This window comes from Nyctereutes procyonoides, unplaced genomic scaffold, assembly GCF_905146905.1.
Source record: "Nyctereutes procyonoides isolate TBG_1078 unplaced genomic scaffold, NYPRO_anot_genome, whole genome shotgun sequence".
NCBI classification, from domain to species: Eukaryota; Metazoa; Chordata; class Mammalia; order Carnivora; family Canidae; genus Nyctereutes; species Nyctereutes procyonoides.
In genome coordinates this window covers 72387478-72408498 of record NW_026575135.1, presented here as the reverse complement: position 1 = coordinate 72408498, position 21021 = coordinate 72387478, and the positions used below count along the sequence as shown (strand labels likewise).

Below are 21021 nucleotides of genomic sequence, written 5' to 3'. Positions count from 1 at the left end.
CATTTTGAGTTATTTTTTATGCAAAGTGTGATGTATGCATTGTTTATTTTTTAAATATGAGTGTCCAGGTGTTCTAGCACAATTTGTGAACAACAAAAATCTATCTGTCCTCCATTGAATCGCCTTTGTTAAACATCTGTTGTGCAAGTCTATTTCTAGGCTATTTTGTTCTAACCCATCTACATGTCCACTTTTTAGCCAATACCACACTGATTACTGTAGCTTTATAAATCTTGACATTTGGTGATATAAGCTCTCTGACTGTCAGATTTAATCCGATCAGTAGTGAAATGGAATAGAGAGGTCAGGCAAAAGTTGGTCGAAACAGACTTTTAATGGGACGTGCTCTTGGGCAAGGTTCCGAGGGAGAGAGCCGGGAAGTCACAGGCTGGGGAAGTCGCGCCCAGGCAAACCGCAGGGGGGTCTATAAAGAGTTTTCAGCGGGAAGATGGGGGCCCAGCGGCATTCCGATTAGGGCAAGGGTTACTGGTCTTTGTTAGCTAAGTTAGGTAGGGCAGCAAGGCAGCGTTGGCGGGAAGATGGGGAGTGGGCGGCAAGGCGGCATTATAGGGAGGTTGCTGGCCTGGAGTCAGCCGTTTTGAGGTTCCCAGTCTCGCCAGCTCAACACTGACTTTGTTCTTTTTCAGAATTGTTTATATATATATATATATATATATATATATATATATATATATATAAATTTTTTTTTTACTTATTTATTGGACAGAGAGAGCACAAGCAGGGGGAGCAACAGAGGGTGAGGGAGAAGCAGGCAGCCTGCTGAGCAGAGAACCCAATGCAGAGCTCAATCCCAGGACCCCAGGATCATGACCCAGTTGAAGGCAGTTGCTAAACCAGCTGACCCACCCAGGTGCCCCAAGTTTTGGCTATTCTGTTTGGCTATTCTGGTCTGTGCCTTTCTATACTTTCCAAATAAATTTTAAAGTCATTTTCAGGGATACCTGGGTGGCTCAGTGGTTGAGCGTCTGCCTTTGGCTCAGGGCATGATCCTGGGATCTGGGATCGAGTCCTACATTTGGCTCCTTGCATGGAGCCTGCTTCTCCCTCTGCCTGTGTCTGCCTCTCTGTGTGTGTCTCTCGTGAATAAATAAATAAAATCTTTTTTAAAAATAAAAAATAAAGTCATTTTCTAATTGACAAAATGACTTAAAAAATTCAAAATTTTTGTGAATTGCATTGAAACTATAGAACAATTTAGAGAAAAATTAAAATCTTAACTAATGAATAAAGTATATTAATCCACTTATTTAGGTATTTAATCTCTCTATATTTTTAATATATACACTTTTTACATCTTTTATTATTTATCCTTAAGTATTTCATATTTTTGGTACTTTCATAAATGGTATTGATTTTTGGTTTTCAATTTCCTATTGTTTGTTGCTATTATATAGAAACACAATTGGTTTTTGTATATTATGCTTCTGTATTCTTCCAAAACTCACTCAGCTCCTGTAGCTATTTTGTAGATTCCATTAGGTTTTCTATATAAATTGTTTTCTGTCAACATAGTTTACTTCTTCTTTTCCAATCTGAATGTCTTTCTTTTTCTTGCCTAATTGCACTAATTTGAATTCACAAGGAATGTTGGAGATAAATGGTGAAAATGGACCTCCATGTATTGTCCCAGATCTCAGGTGTAAAGTATTCAGTCTTCTGCCATCACATATGATATTAAGATTTTTTTTTGTAAATGACCTTTATCAGCTTGAGGAAGTTCCCTTCTATTTGTAGTTTGCTGAAAGTTTTTATCATTAGTGGAAGTTGGATGTTGTCAAGTGATTTTTCTGCATCTGACATAATTTTTAAAAGATTAATAGGTGAATTACATTGATGGATTTCTAATCTTAAATAAAACCTGCATTCCTAGGACAAGCCTCACATTATCATGTTGCATTATACTTCTAATATGTTACTGGATTTGGTTTGCTAAATTTTGTTTAGAGTTTTTCATCTATCTTAATGAAAGATACTGGTCTGAGTTTTCTTGTAAAGTCTGATTTATAAGGAAATGCCACCCTCATAAAATGAGTTACAAAGTATGCTTTCCTCTTTAATTTTTTGGAAAAGTTTGTACATGGCTAGTGTTATTTCTTCTTCAGATGTTTGATAGAATTCCCTAATGAAGCCACCTGTGCCTAAACTTTACTGCATAGGATTTTAATTTCTTTAAAATTAAAATTTATGGCTATTTAGGTTATCTATTTCCTCTTGAGTGAGCTTTAGTAGTGTTTTTCTCAATTAATTATGGTAAAAAAAAAACACATAACAGAAAATTCACCATATTACCTATTATTACATGTACAATTCTAAACTATTAAGTATATTCACACTGTTATGCAACAAATCTCTAAAACTTTTTCATCTCACAAAACTAAACCCTATACCCATCAAACAACTCATTTCTCCTCCCACTATCCCCTGGAAATCACCATCCTTTTTCCTGTTTCTATGAGTTTGACTACTTTAGCTTCTTCATGTAAGTGGAATCATACAGTATTTGTCTTTTTTTTTTTAATTATTCATTTTATTTTTGAGAGACAGAGCCAGAGTAGTGGCCAAGGGGTAAGGAGAGAGATTCCCTAAGTAGGCTCCCCACTGAGCACAGAGCCCAGCTCAGGGCTCAATCTCAGAACCCTGAGATAATGACCTGAGCCAAAACCAAGAGCCAGATGCCCAAACTAACTCAGCCACCCAGACACCCCCAGTATTTGTCTTTTTATGCATGGCTTATTTCATTTAACATAATGTGATCAAGGCTCATTCATGTAGTAGAATATGACAGAATTTCCTTTCCTTTTTAGACTTCATACAAGGTATACATATTGTATGTACATACCATTTTCTTTATCTATTCATCCAAAGATAGATATTTGGTCTGCTTCCACCTCTTAGCTAATCATGAATAATGCTGCAATGAACAGAGTATGCAAATATCTCAAGATCCTAATTTCAATTATTATTTTTTATTTTTTTAATTTTATTATTTTTTTAATAATAAATTTATTTTTTATTGGTGTTCAATTTACCAACATACAGAATAACACCCAGTGCTCATCCTGTCAAGTGCCCCCCTAAGTGCCCGTCACCCATTCACCCTCACCCCCCGCCCTCCTCCCCTTCCATCACCCCTAGTTCGTTTCCAGAGTTAGGAGTCTTTATGTTCTGTCTCCTTTCTGATATTTCCCACACATTTCTTCTCCCTTCCCTTATATTCCCTTTCACTATTATTTATATTCCCCAAATGAATGAGAACATACAATGTTTGTCCTTCTCCGATTGACTTACTTCACTCAGCATAATACCCTCCAGTTCCATCCACATTGAAGCAAATGGTGGGTATTTGTCGTTTCTAATGGCTGAGTAATATTCCATTGTATACATAAACCACATCTTCTTTATCCATTCATCTTTTGATGGACACCGAGGCTCCTTCCACAGTTTGGCTATTGTGGACATTGCTGCTAGAAACGTCGGGGTGCAGGTGTCCCACCGTTTCATTGCATCTGAATCTTTGGGGTAAATCCCCAACAGTGCAATTGCTGGGTCATAGGGCAGGTCTATTTTTAACTCTTTGAGGAACCCCCACACAGTTTTCCAGAGTGGCTGCACCAGTTCACATTCCCACCAACAGTGTAAGAGGGTTCCCTTTTCTCCACATCCTCTCCAACATTTGTGGTTTCCTGCCTTGTTAATTTTCCCCATTCTCACTGGTGTGAGGTGGTATCTCATAGACATGTTGGCCATGACTATGTCTTCCTCTGTGAGATTTCTCTTCATGTCTTTTGCCCATTTCATGATTGGATTGTTTGTTTCTTTGCTGTTGAGTTTAATAAGTTCTTTATAGATCTTGGAAACTAGCCCTTTATCTGATACGTCATTTCCAGATATCTTCTCCCATTCTGTAGGTTGTCTTTGAGTTTTGTTGACTGTATCCTTTGCTGTGCAAAAGCTTCTTATCTTGATGAAGTCCCAATAGTTCATTTTTGCTTTTGTTTCTTTTGCCTTTGTGGATGTATCTTGCAAGAAGTTACTGTGGCCGAGTTCAAAATGGGTGTTGCCTGTGTTCTCCTCTAGGATTTTGATGGACTCTTGTCTCACATTTAGATCTTTCATCCATTTTGAGTTTATCTTTGTGTCTGGTGCAAGAGAGTGGTCTAGTTTCATTCTTCTGCATGTGGATGTCCGATTTTCCCAGCACCATTTATGGAAGAGACTGTCTTTCTTCCAGTGGATAGTCCTTCCTCCGTTATTGAATATTAGTTGACCATAAAGTTGAGGGTCCACTTCTGGGTTCTCTATTCTGTTCCATTGATCTATGTGTCTGTTTTTGTGCCAGTACCACACTGTCTTAATGACCACAGCTTTGTAGTACAACCTGAAATCTGGCATTGTGATGCCCCCAGATATGGTTTTCTTTTTTAAAATTCCCCTGGCTATTCGGGGTCTTTTCTGATTCCACACAAATCTTAAAATAATTTGTTCTAACTCTCTGAAGGAAGTCCATGGTATTTTGATAGGGATTGCATTAAACGTGTAAATTGCCCTGGGTAACATTGACATTTTCACAATATTAATTCTGCCAATCCATGAGCATGGAATATTTTTCCATCTCTTTGTGTCTTCCTCAATTTCTTTCAGAAGTGTTCTATAGTGTTTAGGGTATAGATCCTTTACCTCTTTGTTTAGGTTTATTCCTAGGTATCTTATGCTTTTGGGTGCAATTGTAAATGGGATTGACTCCTTAATTTCTCTTTCTTCAGTCTCATTGTTAGTGTAAATTTAATTTTATCTGATATGAGGATGGCTACCCCTGCTTTCTTTTGAGGATCATTTGAATGGTAAATGGTTCTCCAACCTTTTATTTTCAGGCCGTAGGTGTCCTTCTGTCTAAAATGAGTCTCTTGTAGACAGCAAATAGATGGGTCCTGCTTTTTTATCCAGTCTGAAACCCTGCGCCTTTTGATGGGGTCATTAAGCCCATTCACGTTCAGAGGGCACTGTGCTGCTCCTAGAGAGAAAGCAGACAAACAACCAGGAGACAAACAGTGTAGAAAGAGCAATTTGAAAAACTCCTGGAACATGGGGTGGGGGGTGCATATTCTCTCTTCTCAGAGTGTTTCCCTGACAGGCAGCATCCACAGAGGTGCCACTCTGGAGACAAATGAACTGGCTGATGCAATCTGCACTCTCCCACTATCATAAACACAAAGCCACGTGCAGTAAGCTGCACAGCACCAACACTGGCTGCCTAACCGGCTTACACTGAATCCCATACCCCTCCACTCTGGCAGTACCACTCTCCTCAGTGAAATTTGCCTCAGTCCCAGTGCAGTGGTGGGCCCCTTCCCTAGAACACTGGCAGAAATGCCACCCATACCACATCTCCCAACCACAGAGTACTGCAGGGCTTCAGTTCAAGTGGAGTAGTAGTCACATTTAACAAACACATCAGAGCACATCTAATTAAAACTCACCACACTCTGGCCTTAACCAAACACCACCCTCTGCAGACAAGGAGAGCCTCTGCAGATGACTGGCCTGAAGGATACAGTAGCCAAAACACACAGCAGAGTACACACAGCACACACCAGAGACAATCCCTGAAGTGCCAGACCTTGGACACTATATGACCTCTTCTTCATAAAGCCATTACTTTCAGGAGCAGAAAACATAATAGGCTTTTCTAATACACAGAAGAAGGTTTAGACAAAATGCCAAAACAGAGAAATTCATCCCAAATGAAAGAACAAGATAAGGTCATGGCCAGAGAGCTAAACAAAGCAGACATAAGTAAAATGCCAGACAGAGAACTTAAAGCAACAATCATAAGGATATTCATTGGGCTTGAGAGAAGAGTGGAAGACATCAGGGAGACCCTTATCACAGAAATAAAAGAGTTAAAAGAGAATCCATTAGAAATGAAAAATACAGTAACTGAGTTTGGAAACAGTTTTGATGCAATGAACACAAGACTGGAAAGAGCAGAGGAATGCATAAGTGATAACAAGGACAGAATAAAAAAAAACGAGGACAGAATAATGGAAACTAAGGAAGCTGAACAAAAGAGAGAGAGTAATTATGGAACACATCAATAGACTTAGGAAACTCAGCAACTCCATCAGACATAATAATATTCATATTACAGGAATCCCAGAAGAAGAAGAGAGAAATGGGGGCAGAAAATTTATTTAAGGAAATCATAATGTAGGGAAGAAAACAGACATCCAAATCCAGGAGCCCAGAAACACCCATCAAAACCAACAAAACCAGGTCAACATTAAGACATATTGTAACTAAATTTGTAAAATACAGCAATAAGGAAAAAAAATTTACAAGCCATAATACAAAAGAAGCCCTTAACATACAAGGGAGACCCCATAAGCCTAGCTGAAGATTTCTCAAGAGAAACTTGTCAAGCCAGAAGGGAGTGTCATGATGTATTCAACAGGCTGAATGGGAAAAATCTGCAGCCAATACACTATTCAGCAAGGCTATCATTCAGAATAGAAAGAGAGATAAAGCATTTCCCTGGCAAGAAGGAAGGGATTTCATGACCACTAAAACACCTTGCAAAAATATATTAAAGGAGATTCTTTGAGTGGAAAGGAAGGATCAAAAGTGACAAAGAAAGGAACAGAGAAAATCTACAGAAAAATAAATAATAAAGTGACACTAACTACATTTCTATCAATAATTACTCTGAATACATATGGACTAAATGCTCTAATCAAAAGATATAAGGTATGAGAATGGATTAAAAAAACAAGATCCATCAATATGTTAACCACAAGAGATTCATTTTAGACCTAAAGACACTTGCATATTGAAATTGAGGGGATGGAGAAACACTTATCATCAAATGGAAGTCCAAAGAAAGCTGGAGTAGGAGTACTTATATCAGATAAACCATACTTTAAACCAGAGAATGTAACAGGAGATGAAGCAGGGCACTATATAATAATATAGGGGACTATCCAACAAGATCTAACAAATGTAAATACTTATGTGCCAAACATGGGAGCACCCAAAAATATATAAAGAATTAATAACGAACACAATTAATAACAAACACAAACTCATTGAAAATAATACAATAATATTAGGGAACTTTAACACACCACTTAAGTCAATGGACAGTTCATCTAAGCAGAAAACCAACAAGAAAGCAATGGTTTTGAATGACACACTGGACCACATGGACTTAACTGATATATACAGAGCACTTCATCTTAAAGCAGAAGAACACACATTCTTTTCCAGTGCACATGGGACATTCTCCAGAATAGATCACATACTAGGTCACAAAACAGCCCTTAACAAGTACAAAAAGACTGAGATCATACCATGCATCTTTTCCAACCACATTACTATGAAACTTGAAGTCAACCACAAGAAAAAATTTGGGAAGACTACAATACATGGAGGGTAAATAACAAGCTACTAAACAGTAAATGGGTCCACCAGGAAATCAAAGAGGAAATTAAAAAGTACATGGAAACAATGACAATAAAAATGTAATGGTCCAATATTTTTGGGATGCAGGAAAAGCAGTCCTAAGAGAGAATTATATAGCAATACAAACCTACTTTAAGAAGAAAGAAAAATCTCAAATAACAACCTAACCTTACACCTTAAGAAGCTAAAAGAAAGAACAATATATGAAGCCTAAAGCCAGCAGATGAAGGAAACTAGTAAAGATTAGCAGAAATAAATGATATAGAAATTTTTAAATTTTTTTTAATTTTTATTTATTTATGATAGTCACACACAGAGAGAGAGAGAGGCAGAGACATAGGCAGAGGGAGAAGCAGGCTCCATGCACCGGGAGCCCGACGTGGGACTCGATCCCAGGTCTCCAGGATCGCGCCCTGGGCCAAAGGCAGGCGCTAAACCGCTGCGCCACCCAGGGATCCCTAGAAATTAAAAAAAAAAAAAAAAAAAAAAAAAAAAACAAGATAAGAGTAATAAAACCAAGAGCTGATTCTTTGAAAAAAGTAATAAAATTAATAAATCCCTAGCCAGACTAATCAAAAAGAGAAAGGACCCACATAAATAAAATCATGAAAGAAAAAGGAGAACTCACAACCAACACCGAAGAAATACAAACAACTATTAAAGAATATTGTGAAATGTAGATGCCAAGAAATTGGACAACGTGGAAGAAATGGATAAATTCCTAAAAACATATAAACCACCAAAACTAAACAGGTAGAAACAGAAAACTCAAATAGACTGATAACTAGCAAAGAAACTGAATCAGAAATAAAAAATCTCCAGGACCAGATGGCACAGGTGAATTCTACCAAACATTTAAAGAAGAGAATACCTATTCTTCTTAAAATCTTCCAAAAAATAAAAAAAGAAAAACAAAACTGGAGGCATCATAATTCCATACTTCAAGTTACATTACAAAGCTGTAGTAATCAAAACAGCATGGTATTGCCACAAAAACAGACACACAGACCAGTGGAACAGAGTAGAAAACCCAGAAATGGACCCATAAGTATATCTTCAACAAAGTAAGAATATCCAATGGAAGAAAGACAGTCTATGCAACCAATGGTGTTGGGATAACTGGACAGCAACATGAAAAATTAAGAAATTGGACAGCTGACTTATACCATACACAAAGATAAACTCAAAATGGATGAAAGACCTAAATTTGAGACAGGAAACCATTAAAATCCTAGAGGAGAACACAAGCGGTAACCTCTTCAACACTGGCCATAGCAACTTCTTACTAGATAGGTCTCCTGAGACAAGGAAAACAAAAGCAAAAATAAACTATTGGGACTTCATCAAAACAAAAAGCTTCTGCACAGCAAAGGAAACAACAAATCTAAAAGGCAACCTTAAAAAAAAATAAAATAAAAAATAAATAAATAAAAGGCAACCTTTGTAATGGGAGGAGATATTTACAAATGACATATCTGATAAAGGGCTACTATCTGTATCTATAAAGAATTTATTGAATTCAACACCCAAAAAACAAATAATCTAGTTTAAAAATGGGCATAAGACATGCATAGACATTTTTCCAAAGAAGACACAGTTGGCTAACAGACACATGAGAAGATGCTCAACAGCACTCATCATCAGGGAAATACAAATCAAAACTACAATGACATAGCACCTCACACCTATCAGAAAGGTTAAAATTAACAACACAAGAAACAACTGGTGTTGGCAAGTATGTTTGAAGAAAGAGGAACCTTCTTGCACTCTCGGTGGGAATGCAAAATGGTTCAGGCACTCTGGAAAACAGTATGGAGGTTCCTCAAAAACTTAAAAATAGAACTACCCTATGATCCAGCAATTGCACTAGTAGGTATTTACAAAAAAAAAAAAAACCCACAAAATTACTAATTCAAAAGGATACATGCACCCTGATATTTATAGCAGAAGCATCAATAATAGCCATATTATGGAAATGGCCCAAGTGTTTATCGAAAGATGAATTGATAGAGAAGATGTGGTTATAGAGGTGCCTGGGTGGCTCAGTCAGTTAAACAGCTGACTTTTGATTTTGGCTCAGGTCATAATATCAGAGTTGTGACATGGAGGAGCCTTGCTGAGTGGGGAGTCTGCTTATGCTTCTTTCTCTGTCTCCAGATTAGGACTTTCTGAAAGCAAGACTGAACCACAATGAATCCACTCCAAGAAGAAACATTCTACCAGCAGTTCAGCAACAAGCTCCAGGTCACAAAGCCATACTACCGGAGGAGGACCTACCTGTGTACCAGCTGAAGCCACGTGAAGGCCCCATAACTGCCAAAGTCTGCCTTCAAACCAGGTGCCACTCGGGCCGTCTGGACACAAGGCCGGTAGGAGAAATCCTGAGGCTTATGAAAAGTGCCATGCAGAAATTTGCTTTATTGACGATATAAAGTCACGACAACTAGACCCATTAGAGATTTGAAATCACCTGCTATGTCACGTGAAGCCCCTGTCCCACCTGTGCCAAGAAACTGGTTGGTTTGTCAAAGATAACCCCCACATCAGCCTGAGGCTCTTTGCCTCCCTCCTGTACTTCCACTGGCACCTGAAGCATAAGGGGATGCTGAGGCATCTGCAGACTTCCAGGATCCCCATGGCCATCATGAGCCACCTGGAGTCTGAAGACTGCTGGGAGAAGTTTGTGGGCCACGAGGGCAGGCCTTTCCAGCCCTGATACAAGCTGAAGCAGTACAGTGAAAGCATAGGCCTTTGGCTCCAGAGGATCCTCCAGCCCCTGAACAGTTTAGAGAATGACTTCGGAAATTTGAGACTTTAATGATCCTCAGGCCCCCCAACCCCATTCCTGAAGCATCTCAACGCTTCATAAACTGCTGCCTCTGGGAAGCAGGTTGTGAGCTCTGCAGATACATCTGACCCTCTCCTTTCCTCCTTCATTTGTTTCCTTTTATAAACATTTCCTTTTATAAGTTTCCTTTTATAAAAGTGTTTCCTTTTATATATTTTTATAATTGAGAAAATAAAGACAATGTGTAAGTCTGTAGAAGCTGGGTTACTTTCTAAAAGGGAAATCAGGACTTTCCTTCAAAAAAAAAAAGGAAAGAAAAAAAAAGATTTTCTGTGCCCTCCTCCTCCACTCACATGCTCACTCACTCTTTCTCTAAAATAAATAAATCTTTTTTAAAAATATAAAAACCATTAAAAAAGATGTGAGATACACACACACACACACACACACACACACAATGGAATATTATTCAGCCAGAAAATGGAATGAAATCTTGCCATTTGCAACAACGTAGATAAGGCAAAAAACTATTATCCTCAGTGAAACAAGTCAGCCAAAGACAAATACTGTATGATTTCATTCATATGTAGAATTAAAAAAAATGAACATGGGGGGAAAAAGAGAAAGGAGACAAACTCTTAACTACATAGAACAATTTTAACTAGAGAGAACAATCTGATGGTTACCAGAGGGGAGATGGGTGGGGAGATGGGGAAATAGATATGAGGATTAAGGAAGGCACTTGTGATGAGTACCAGGTGTTGTAAATGTTGAATCACTAAATTGTACACCTGAAACTAATATTACACTGTATATTAACTGAAATTGGAATAAAAACTTTTTAAAATTAATTAACAACGTGGGGAAAAAATGGGCAGCTATTTCCACATCTTAGTTCCACTTTTAACAATATTATAAAGGGAAAGTGTTTTTTTAACTCAATTAGCCAACATATAGTACATCATTAGTTTCAGATGTAATGTTCAATAATTTATCTGTTGCATGTAACACCCAGTGCTCATCATATCATGTGCCCTTCTTAATGTCCATCACCCAATTACCCTATACCCCCACCTCCCCTCCAGCAACTCTCAGTTTGTTTCCTATAGTTAAGAGTCTCTCATGGTTTTTCTCCCTCTCTGATGATTTCCTATTCAGTTTTCACTCCCTAACCCTATGATCCTCTATGCTGTTTCTTATGTTCCACATATGGGTGAAACCATATAATTGACTTTCTCTAACTGACTTATTTAGCTCAACATAATACTTTCCAGTTCCATTTACATCATTGCAAATGGTAAGTATTCATCCTTTCTGAATAATTCTTCCTTTTATCCATTCATCCTTCCATGGATATCTGGGCTCTTCCCATAATTTGACTATTGTGGACATTGCTGCTGTGAACATTGGGGTGCAGGTGCACCTTCGGATCACTACATTTGTGTCTTTGGAGTAAATACCCAGTAGTGCAATTGCTGGGTCATAGGGTAGCTCTATTTTTAACTTCTTCAGGAACCTACACGCAGTTTTCCAGAGTGGTTGCACCAGTTCACATTCCCACCAACACTGCAAGAGTGTTCCCCCTTCTCCACATCCTCACTAACATTTGTTGTTTCCTATCATTAATTTTAGCCATTCTGACTGGTGTAGGGTGGTATCTCATTGTATTTTGATTTGTATTTCCCTGATGCCAAGTGATGTGGAGCATACTTTCATGTGTCTGTCAGCCATTTGTAGGTCTTCTTTGGAGAAATGTCTATTCATGTCTTCTGCCCATTTCTTGACTGGATTCTTTGTTTTGGGGGTGTTGAGTTTAATAAGTTCTTTATAAATCTTGGATCCTAGCCCTTTATCTGATATGTCATTTGCAAATGTCTTCTCCCATTCTGTAGGTTATCTTTTAGTTTTGTTGACTGTTTCATTTACTGTGCATTAGATTTTTTATCTTTAATTTTTTATTATTATTATTCATGAGAGACAGAGAGAGACAGAGACATAGGCAGTGAGAGAAGCAGGCTCCTCACAGGGAGCCTGATGCGGAACTCAATCCCAGAATCCTGGGATCCCAGGATCATGCCCTGAGCCGAAGGCAGACACTCAACTGCTGAGCCACCCAGACATCCCAACATTTTTATCTTGATGAAGCCTCAATAGTTCATTTTTGCTTTTTGTTTCCCTTGTCTTTGGAGACGTGTCCCTCAAGAAGTTGCTGTGGCCTTGGTTGAAGAGGTTACTGTCTATGTTCTCCTCTAGGATTTTGATGAATTCCTGTCTCACATTTAGGTCTTTCATCCATTTTGAGTTTATGTTTGAGTATGATGTAAAAAAGGGTCCAGTTTCATTCTTAAACATGTGGATGTCCAATTTTCCCAGCACAATTTGTTGAAGAGACTGTCCTTTTTTCACTGGATGTTTTATTTGTTCCAGTTCTGTGAAAAATTGTTGATGGTATTTTGATAAGGATTGTATTGAATGTGTAGATTGCTCAAGGTAGCATAGACATTTTAACAATATTTATTCTTCCAATCCATGAACATGAAATGTTCTTCCATTTCTTTGTATTTTCTTCAATTTTTTTAGAGTACTGGGCCTTTACCTCTTTGCTTATAAGGGTTTATTCCTAGGAATCTTACGATTTTTGGTACAACTATAAATGGGATTGACCCTTTAATTTCTCTTTCTTCAGTCTCATTGTCAGTGTAGAGAAATGCCACTGATTTCTGTGCACCGATTTTATATCCTGTCACGTTGCTGAATTGCTGTATAAATTCTAGCAATTTTGGAGTGGAGCCTTTTGTGTTTTCCACGTAAAGTATCATGACATGTGTGAAAAGAGAGAGTTTGATTTCTTTGCCAATTTGAATTCCTTTTATTTCTTTTTGTTGTCTGATTGCTGAAACTAGGACTTCTGGTAGTATGTTGAACGAAAGTGGTGAGAGTGGGCATCTCTGTTGTGTTCCTGACCTTAGGGAGAAAGCTCTCAGTTTTGCCCCATTGAAAATGATATTCACTAAGGGAAAATTCCTTTATCTTCCTAATAAAGAAACCATTTCTTTCCTTTGCAAATGGAGCCTTTGGTTCATAACTTGAGAACTCAATGAGGCAGCAGTGACTGCAAGCTCAACACTTGGCTTAGGCACTGTTTTGTTTCCACATCGTTGGACGTACCCTATGCAAGGGCTGCAGGTCTGGGGCACCATTTTCTGTGGATCAGATAGGACTCCAAATTCCAGATGGGGCATTGCACGGCCCAAGAAGTCAAGAACAAACAAAGGCAGTCCAACAGCTATTTGGGACAGAAAAGACACTGCAGGACCACAAGAGTGATGCATACTTTAGAGTGGACTATTGGGATCCTCCCTCCCAAGAAGTCATTCTCTCCAGGAAGACAGAAAGCTGAGAAGCTGGCATGGAGAAGAGAAAGCTGGTGCTAGCTCTAAGACTGTCACTGAGTTTCCAGACTCCAGGTTGGAAATCTCCAAGCTGATGCTTAGGGGCAAGGGGAATTTGGGGGGGGGGGGGGACACAGAGGTGAATGGTGTCAGAAGATCTACAATAAAAGGTAAAAGCTCTTCAAAGCTTCCAGAAGAAATAGTTAGGACTAGGCACCATGCAACACAGCCTCCCCTGATGTGCTACAGACAGTAGAATCCATTCTCTTTTTGGCTCCAGGACCCTAAGTTTATTAGTAATAATAAAAGTTAACGGATTTTGTGTCTGTTTCCTGTGGTGGCCGCGGTGGTAGCCGTTGGCTTGAAAGAGTCAGTGATTTTTGCCTTGTTTTTCCTGCTTGTTCCCCCCCACCCCCGTTTTACTTTGTCAGTAGAGCACAGTTACGGGTCGCAAGAAGAAGAAGCAGCTGAAGCCGTGGTGCTGGTATTGTAATAGAGATTTTGATGACGAGAAGATTCTTATACAGCACCAAAAAAGCAAAACATTTTAAATGCCATATATGTCATAAGAAGTTGTACACAGGACCTGGTTTAGCTATTCATTGCTTGCAGGTGCATAAAGAGACAATAGATGCTGTACCAAATGCAATTCCTGGGAGAACTGATGTAGAATTGGAAATATATGTTATGGAAGGTATTCCAGAAAAAGACATGGATGAAAGAAGATGACTTCTTGAACAGAAAACACAAGAGAGTCAAAAAAAAAGAAGCAATAAAATGATTCTGATGAATACGATGATGACTCTGCAGCTTCAACTTCATTTCAGCCACAGCCTGTTCAGCCTCAACAAGGTTATATCCCCCCGATAGTGCAACCAGGACTGCCACCAGTTCCAGGAGCACCAGGAATGCCTCCTGGCATACCTCCATTAATGCCAGGTGTTCCTCCTCTGATGCCAGGAATGCCACCAGTTATGCCAGGCATGCCACCTGGATTGCATCATCAGAGAAAATACACCCAGTCATTTTGCAGTGAAAACATAATGATACCAATGTGTGGAATGATGTCACCTGGACCAGGAATACCACCTCTGATGCCTGGTATGCCACCAGGTATGCCCCCTCCTGTTCCCCGTCCTGGGATTCCTCCAATGACTCAAGCACAGGTTGTTTCAGTGCCAGGCATTCTTAATAGACCACCTGCACCGACAGCACCAGTTCCTGCTCCACAGCCTCCAGTTATGAAGCCTCTTTTCCCCAGTGCTGGACAGGCTCAGACAGCTGTCCAAGGACCTGTTGGTACAGATTTCAACCCTTAAATAGTACCCCTGCAACAACTACAGAACCCCCAAAGCCTACATTCCCTGCTTATACACAGTCTACAGCTTCAACTACTAGTACAACAAATAGCACTGCAGCTAAACCAGCGGCTTCAATAACAAGCCTACTACACTTACGACAACTAGTGTAACCAGTCAGTTGACCCATCCAGATGAAGATATATCACTGGAAGAGAGAAGGGCACAGTTACCTAAATATCAGCGTAACCTTCCTCAACCAGGACAGGCTCCTATTGGTAATCCACCAGTTGGACCTATTGGAGGTATGATGCCACCACAGCCAGGCATCCCACAACAACAAGGAATGAGACCCCCAATGCCGCCTCATGGTCAGTATGGTGGTCATCATCAAGGCATGTCAGGTTACCTTCCTGGTGCTATGCCACCGTATGGGCAGGGACCCCCAATGGTACCTCCTTACCAGGGTGGGCCTCCTCGACTTCTGATGGGAATGAGGCCTCCTATAATGTCGCAAGGCGGCCATTTCTGATCTTACTTCATCGAATCTAATAGGTTTGGAGATTAAACCTTTTCTCAACTTGTGCTGTTTATATAGCCAAGCTTCCGTCAATAAGGCTTCATTGTGACTTTAACAAACATTATTTTCCCACATACCAGGAACTATTGGACATTTATTTTACATGGGAAAAATTATTTGGAATAATAAAGCAGGAACTTTCCCTGAAGTTGCAATTTATACTGTATGACTTCTTTTTCATGTTTCATCTAGGTTTTTAGAAGTGAAGTATAGTAAATTTGGTTCGTTATATTGTGAAGGTGCTGGAATTACATGAACATACCACCTTAATAAAGGCAAGTTCTGTAAGCTTACATTGCTATTTGTAAAATTATGCCTTCACAGCATTTCAGATGCTGTTGGACTTCATGTCCCCAACCTAGCTTGGTGAGGGCTGTAACTGTTTCCAAGACCTGTACATTGGAAGTCTGAATGTATAACAATATTTAATGTATTTAGAGTTCCTCATGTTGCAGGGTTTAAAAAATCTGACCCACCTCATGTGACTTTTCTGTACTGTTAAACTTCATTGTAATAAAGTGAGAGAAAAACTTATGCCTTTTTATTCATAACCCAGCTGTGGACCACTGCCTGAAAGGTTTGTACAGATGCATGCCACAGTAGATGTCCACATAATAAAATTCATAGTTACTGATACAGTTTTGATAAATCATTGGATTCTGTCTTTGAATTGTAGTTGTTCCTTCGCTGCATATTTTAAACTGGACCTTATATATAGAATTGTATGTTAGTGCTTAAGTTGACAGAAAAACTTAGGTATATATGAGTCATTATATAGTGGGTATGAAATCTTTATATTGTGTCACCATTCCACACCCTTGGTGTCACTACATTAGATGTCCTAGATACTTAAAGTGTAAACCTTAGAATGTCCTCTTCCCTGCTGATAAAGCTTAGAGCCTAGTGTCAGACCCATTCATTTCCTTCTGATTATTTTTGAGACTGCAGTACTGCGTGGACCTCAGAAGATTTTCAGGTGCAAACTTCTAGAAGCTTAGGTGCATGCAGTAATAGTTTCTTTGCTGTTAATGGGTTGGAATCTTTTCTAAGTATAATGCCAAATGATCTAAATGTGCCTCTGTTAGGATGGTTAACAGATGGATTCAAAATTTTTTATTTTATTATGTTCCTGGAAATTACATTATTTCTTTAAGATGGCTACCTTCTTTTATTATAAAGCCTCAATGGTTTTCCTCTTAACCTTTTCATTCTTGGGAATTTGAATGTTACTGTGTCCTGTGAACAACTTTTTGGTAGAGGTGACACTGCTATTAGTCAATATATCTTGTGTTGCAAGTCTCCTACAATAATAGCACTTGTTGACATTTTTTGGCATTCATTTTTTTCAATCTATTTTTGCAGGGTAGTTCTATGGTTATCTATGATCAAATGACCTGCATGAAGTATAATTATTAATACAATGAACTCAAGTTGAGTTTTTCTCAACGTAAAGTTAAGACTTCTAAGAAAATGGTGATAGTTCTTTATAACCTATATGTGAAGGTGTAGATACGACATGAAATCGGAGTTTTTGTCTTTGAAAAAAATTTTTAACCTTGTAGGAAAATACTGAAAACTGTTTTAATCATCATAAAGAGTCTGTATTTAAGCAACAAGTCATTCATTTAAACAAAACAAATGTTTACAAAGCTGCATGCTGTTTTAAATCGGATATTTTGCTCCAGCGAAATGTTTTATAGCTCTCTTCTTGTGGTACCATTGAGGTTCAGAAAAATTCCATAGCTTGAAAAGTCAGCATCTGTGTATCACCAAGAACGCGTTTCCTTCTGCCAGCAGCTAAGGCCCATACCCTCTCCCTCACCAAACACCTGCTTACTAAGTAGTTTTGGAATTAACATAACACTCAGATTTGGCAGCACATTTATCAGACTGCCAAAGAAGAGCTTGTGTTGAAAATCTGTAAGTTAAAATGGCATGATTAAATTTAGAATAATTAAATAGGAAATGTTTTCCGAAACCAAATGTCTCTCACGCATTTAATGTACAGGCTTTATTAACAAAAAATTAAAACGGAAAAAAAATTCAAACGGGTTAGTAATGTTTCAAAAATTAATGCAGAGCATTATTTACATTTAATGCAGTGATAACATATTTTATATCACGGTTGCTTTCTGAAGTCTGAAGGGAGAAAATCTTACTGCTTTTAAATAAATTGTAGAACTTTACTTTTAACTAAAAGTTAATCCAAAGTGTTATGCATGGCACTTAAAAGCACACCGTCTCCTGTGTTGTGTTAGGTATATTGCTCAGATGGTGCCCATTTGGTATATTTAAAGTGTAATTTGTGCATGCATCAGCATAATTAAGCTTCTAGAAAATCCCTTTTACCTAACTGCTTTTAGGGTCCATAGTGTGGTTAAATCATGAGTGGAACAAATCATGTTGAAATAATTAACTCTTATTTTGACTTATTCTTCCCTTAAATAGTAGATGGAGTTGAGTTGAAGTAAATTTCCATCTGCCCTCACAGAAGACATCCTTTAGGACTTGCTATATTCAGGCAGGCATTGTGATTGCCATAATTCAGGAAGTTGTAAGATTAATGGGATTGCCAACTTTGGCTCTCCCTTAGTCCATTTCTATATCACCTTTAAAAAAACAAAAACAAAAAAAGTGACAACGTTTTGTCTGGCACTAGTTTCTATTGTGTGTAGATTTTACCTACTGTATGTATGACAGAAGACCAGCAAGTGAGGATCAACTTTTGAGTGGCTGCTGGAATTAATCATTTAATTTGAATACTTATATTTTTAGTAATAATTGCACACATTTACCATTAGGAATTGGGAAAAGACTCCTAGTGTACTCCTATCCCACTGATCAAATTACATATTGAGTTTAAACTCAGCTTAATTGAACTTAGTTATTTGGGGGAAGATCCCCAACAAAAATAAGTATGGGTTCAGAGTGAAATTATAGCAGACAATAGTTTGTTTTTGTTTTTGTTTTTAAGAGCTGCTCTTTTTTCCTTTGCTTGCTTGATCATTGGGACTTTTTTTTTAAATGCATGTCTTTTAAATTAATTGGGTAATGTTTTCTAAAATTAAAATTTTCTTCTTCCTATAGCCCTGCCATAGGACAGGCTGAGGCTGAGTCTCAGTGTTGCCCTGTTCAGTCTGAGGCAAGTGGGATTTATTTTATTCCTTATAGGGGCTTTCACAGCTTTATGGCTGTTGAATATTTATGTCCCCAAACTTGCAGCAAGTTTGGTAAAGGCCCCTAAATTTAATTAAACTTAGGATTTTTATACTCTTTTGGCAGAGAAGTCTCTATATTAATATTCATGTTTGACTGTGGTGTTAATAAACATAAATAAAAAGTATTTGATAAAAAAAAGTATTTGATATAATGTAATTTTATGTAATTTATTTTGTGTTAACAGCCTCAGTAAAGCTGGTACTGCTATATCGATCTTTAGTAATTTGACAAAATTTAACATTCTTGATTTGGAGGCATGAAATGTTTTGTTCAAATTTTCCACTTTCACTTTTAGGTTAAAGTTACTAGACGTTTTCTCCTCAAACTATTAAATTTAACTTCATGGATAAGTTTGATCATTGGAAATACCACGGGATACTGAAATCTGCATTTTTAATCCCAAAAATATGCATTGAACTTTAAAGTTGAAGGGTCATGTGGAAATGCTTGTGATTTTTTAATATGTTCAAACTTCACCACATTAGAGCTAATGTTAATGTAGAGCCCTTGTGAAGAGTGGGAAGGTGGTGTGTGGTATGTATGCATATACACTACACATTTGATAAGATAAAAGGATAATTAAAGGGTTCGGGAATTATAGACCTGTCAGTATGTATAGACTACTAATTTTCAAGTAATCAAACTGAAATTGAATCTTAAATGTAAAGTTAATACATTGAACTGTGGTTTTGGAACAATCATTTTGAGGTTTATTTTCAGCCTTACTGAATGATGTTTTAGGCAATATGCACACATGAAAAGTATCCACATATGATTCCAACTAAAATTTGCTTTTATCTGGTGAGAAATTTGTTTATGTGTGTATGTAGTGGGAAATAAAGAAGGAAATGGAAGATAGGCCAAAACATAAACCTGGTTTACTTTTGTTCCCCCCTGTGTTTAAGCGACACATCTGTTCTATCCAGATTGCATTTGCTTTTGAACAGTAACAACGTATAGGTACAGTGTTTAGCTAACCCAGGATTGTTTTCTATGTGGTTTTAATTCTTGGAAGCATAATGAAGAAATGTACATTAAATGAATTCCAAATTTTCACCTGTACAATTAGAACATATGATTTTCTCTGTAACTGAATCATGGAAAAAAGATCTTAGTATTTGGAAAAAATTTTGTCACAGCAAAAGAATACATTTATAACCTGTGTGGCAATTACAGCTTCTAAGTCTCCTTAATTGGAGATGTTTTCTATTGCATCTACCATCCCTCAATATAGTGAAATATTCAAGAGTGAGGCTGCTTGTCTTAATTCTAATAATTAGAATTGAAAATATTGAAATAGGGTGAAATAATTGAAATAGGCTTACATACATACTTGAATACTGGGAGTTGGAGGGATTTTCTAAGGGTGGTATAATTTGTTAATTTTCTTGACCTCTGAAGTAGTATGATTTTGAGAATTACATAACTTTCAGGTGTCTGTCACTTCCACTGGAAAACTTCATAAATGAAAGGAAATGTTGAACTAGCTACCTTACAGAGATAACATTTTGTTTTGAGTAAATGGATAGTTGTATTTGTTAGGGGATAAAAAATATTTAAAATATAAAAATTTGTATAAATCAGGTATGTCTTTTTAAAGAGGCAATATTTTATCTCATATTAAGTAATCTTTGTACGTTATTCTAAAACAAAGTTGGTTTTCTCTTACTGTAACTTTTATGAAAAACTCTTGTAGAAGGAGGGATTCAGTTATAAGACTATTCACTCTAAGGCAGTTTTGTAAGTAAACGCTTCCCCTAGTTACACTTCTGCTTTGCTGTCTCATGACTTGAATATTAGTAAAGGTTCTCCCCCCTCCCTTTTTTTTTTACCCTTTCTCAGTATTTTGTTTTCTGTCATCTGAATCATTTTAATAAATGACTTTTTGTTTTTCTAGCATAGAAATCCTTTAACTTCTGTGTGATATTTCTTGGCAAAATTGAGAAGCAATTACTTTAATGATGTACATAGTGGTTATCCGTAATTTTGTGATTAATGTTGAATTTTCAGAACAATACTTTTAATAAAATATCTTGCTGTTAGGCATCCCCTATCATGGGATGTAAATCAAACGAATGCTTAGGAAATGGGGGGATACAGGACTTCAGTTTGAGCTCCCTAATACTTGATATATCTCCCAACTTTTCCCCAGTGTCTTCATGTTAATACTTGGCGTTTTTGTTGAGATATAGTAAGTTTGAAAGTAGCATTTTAAAAAAAGATTTCTTTAATAAAGATCAGAAGAGAAAAAAAATAATAAAATAA

The 21021-nt window shown here is 37.6% G+C and overlaps 1 pseudogene; it reads left to right on the top strand.

Annotated features, from left to right (window-relative positions):
- The window catches only part of LOC129494649 (BUB3-interacting and GLEBS motif-containing protein ZNF207-like), a 34871-nt pseudogene extending 19382 nt beyond the window's left edge, over positions 1–15489 (top strand).
- The last annotated feature ends 5532 nt before the right edge of the window (positions 15490–21021 follow it).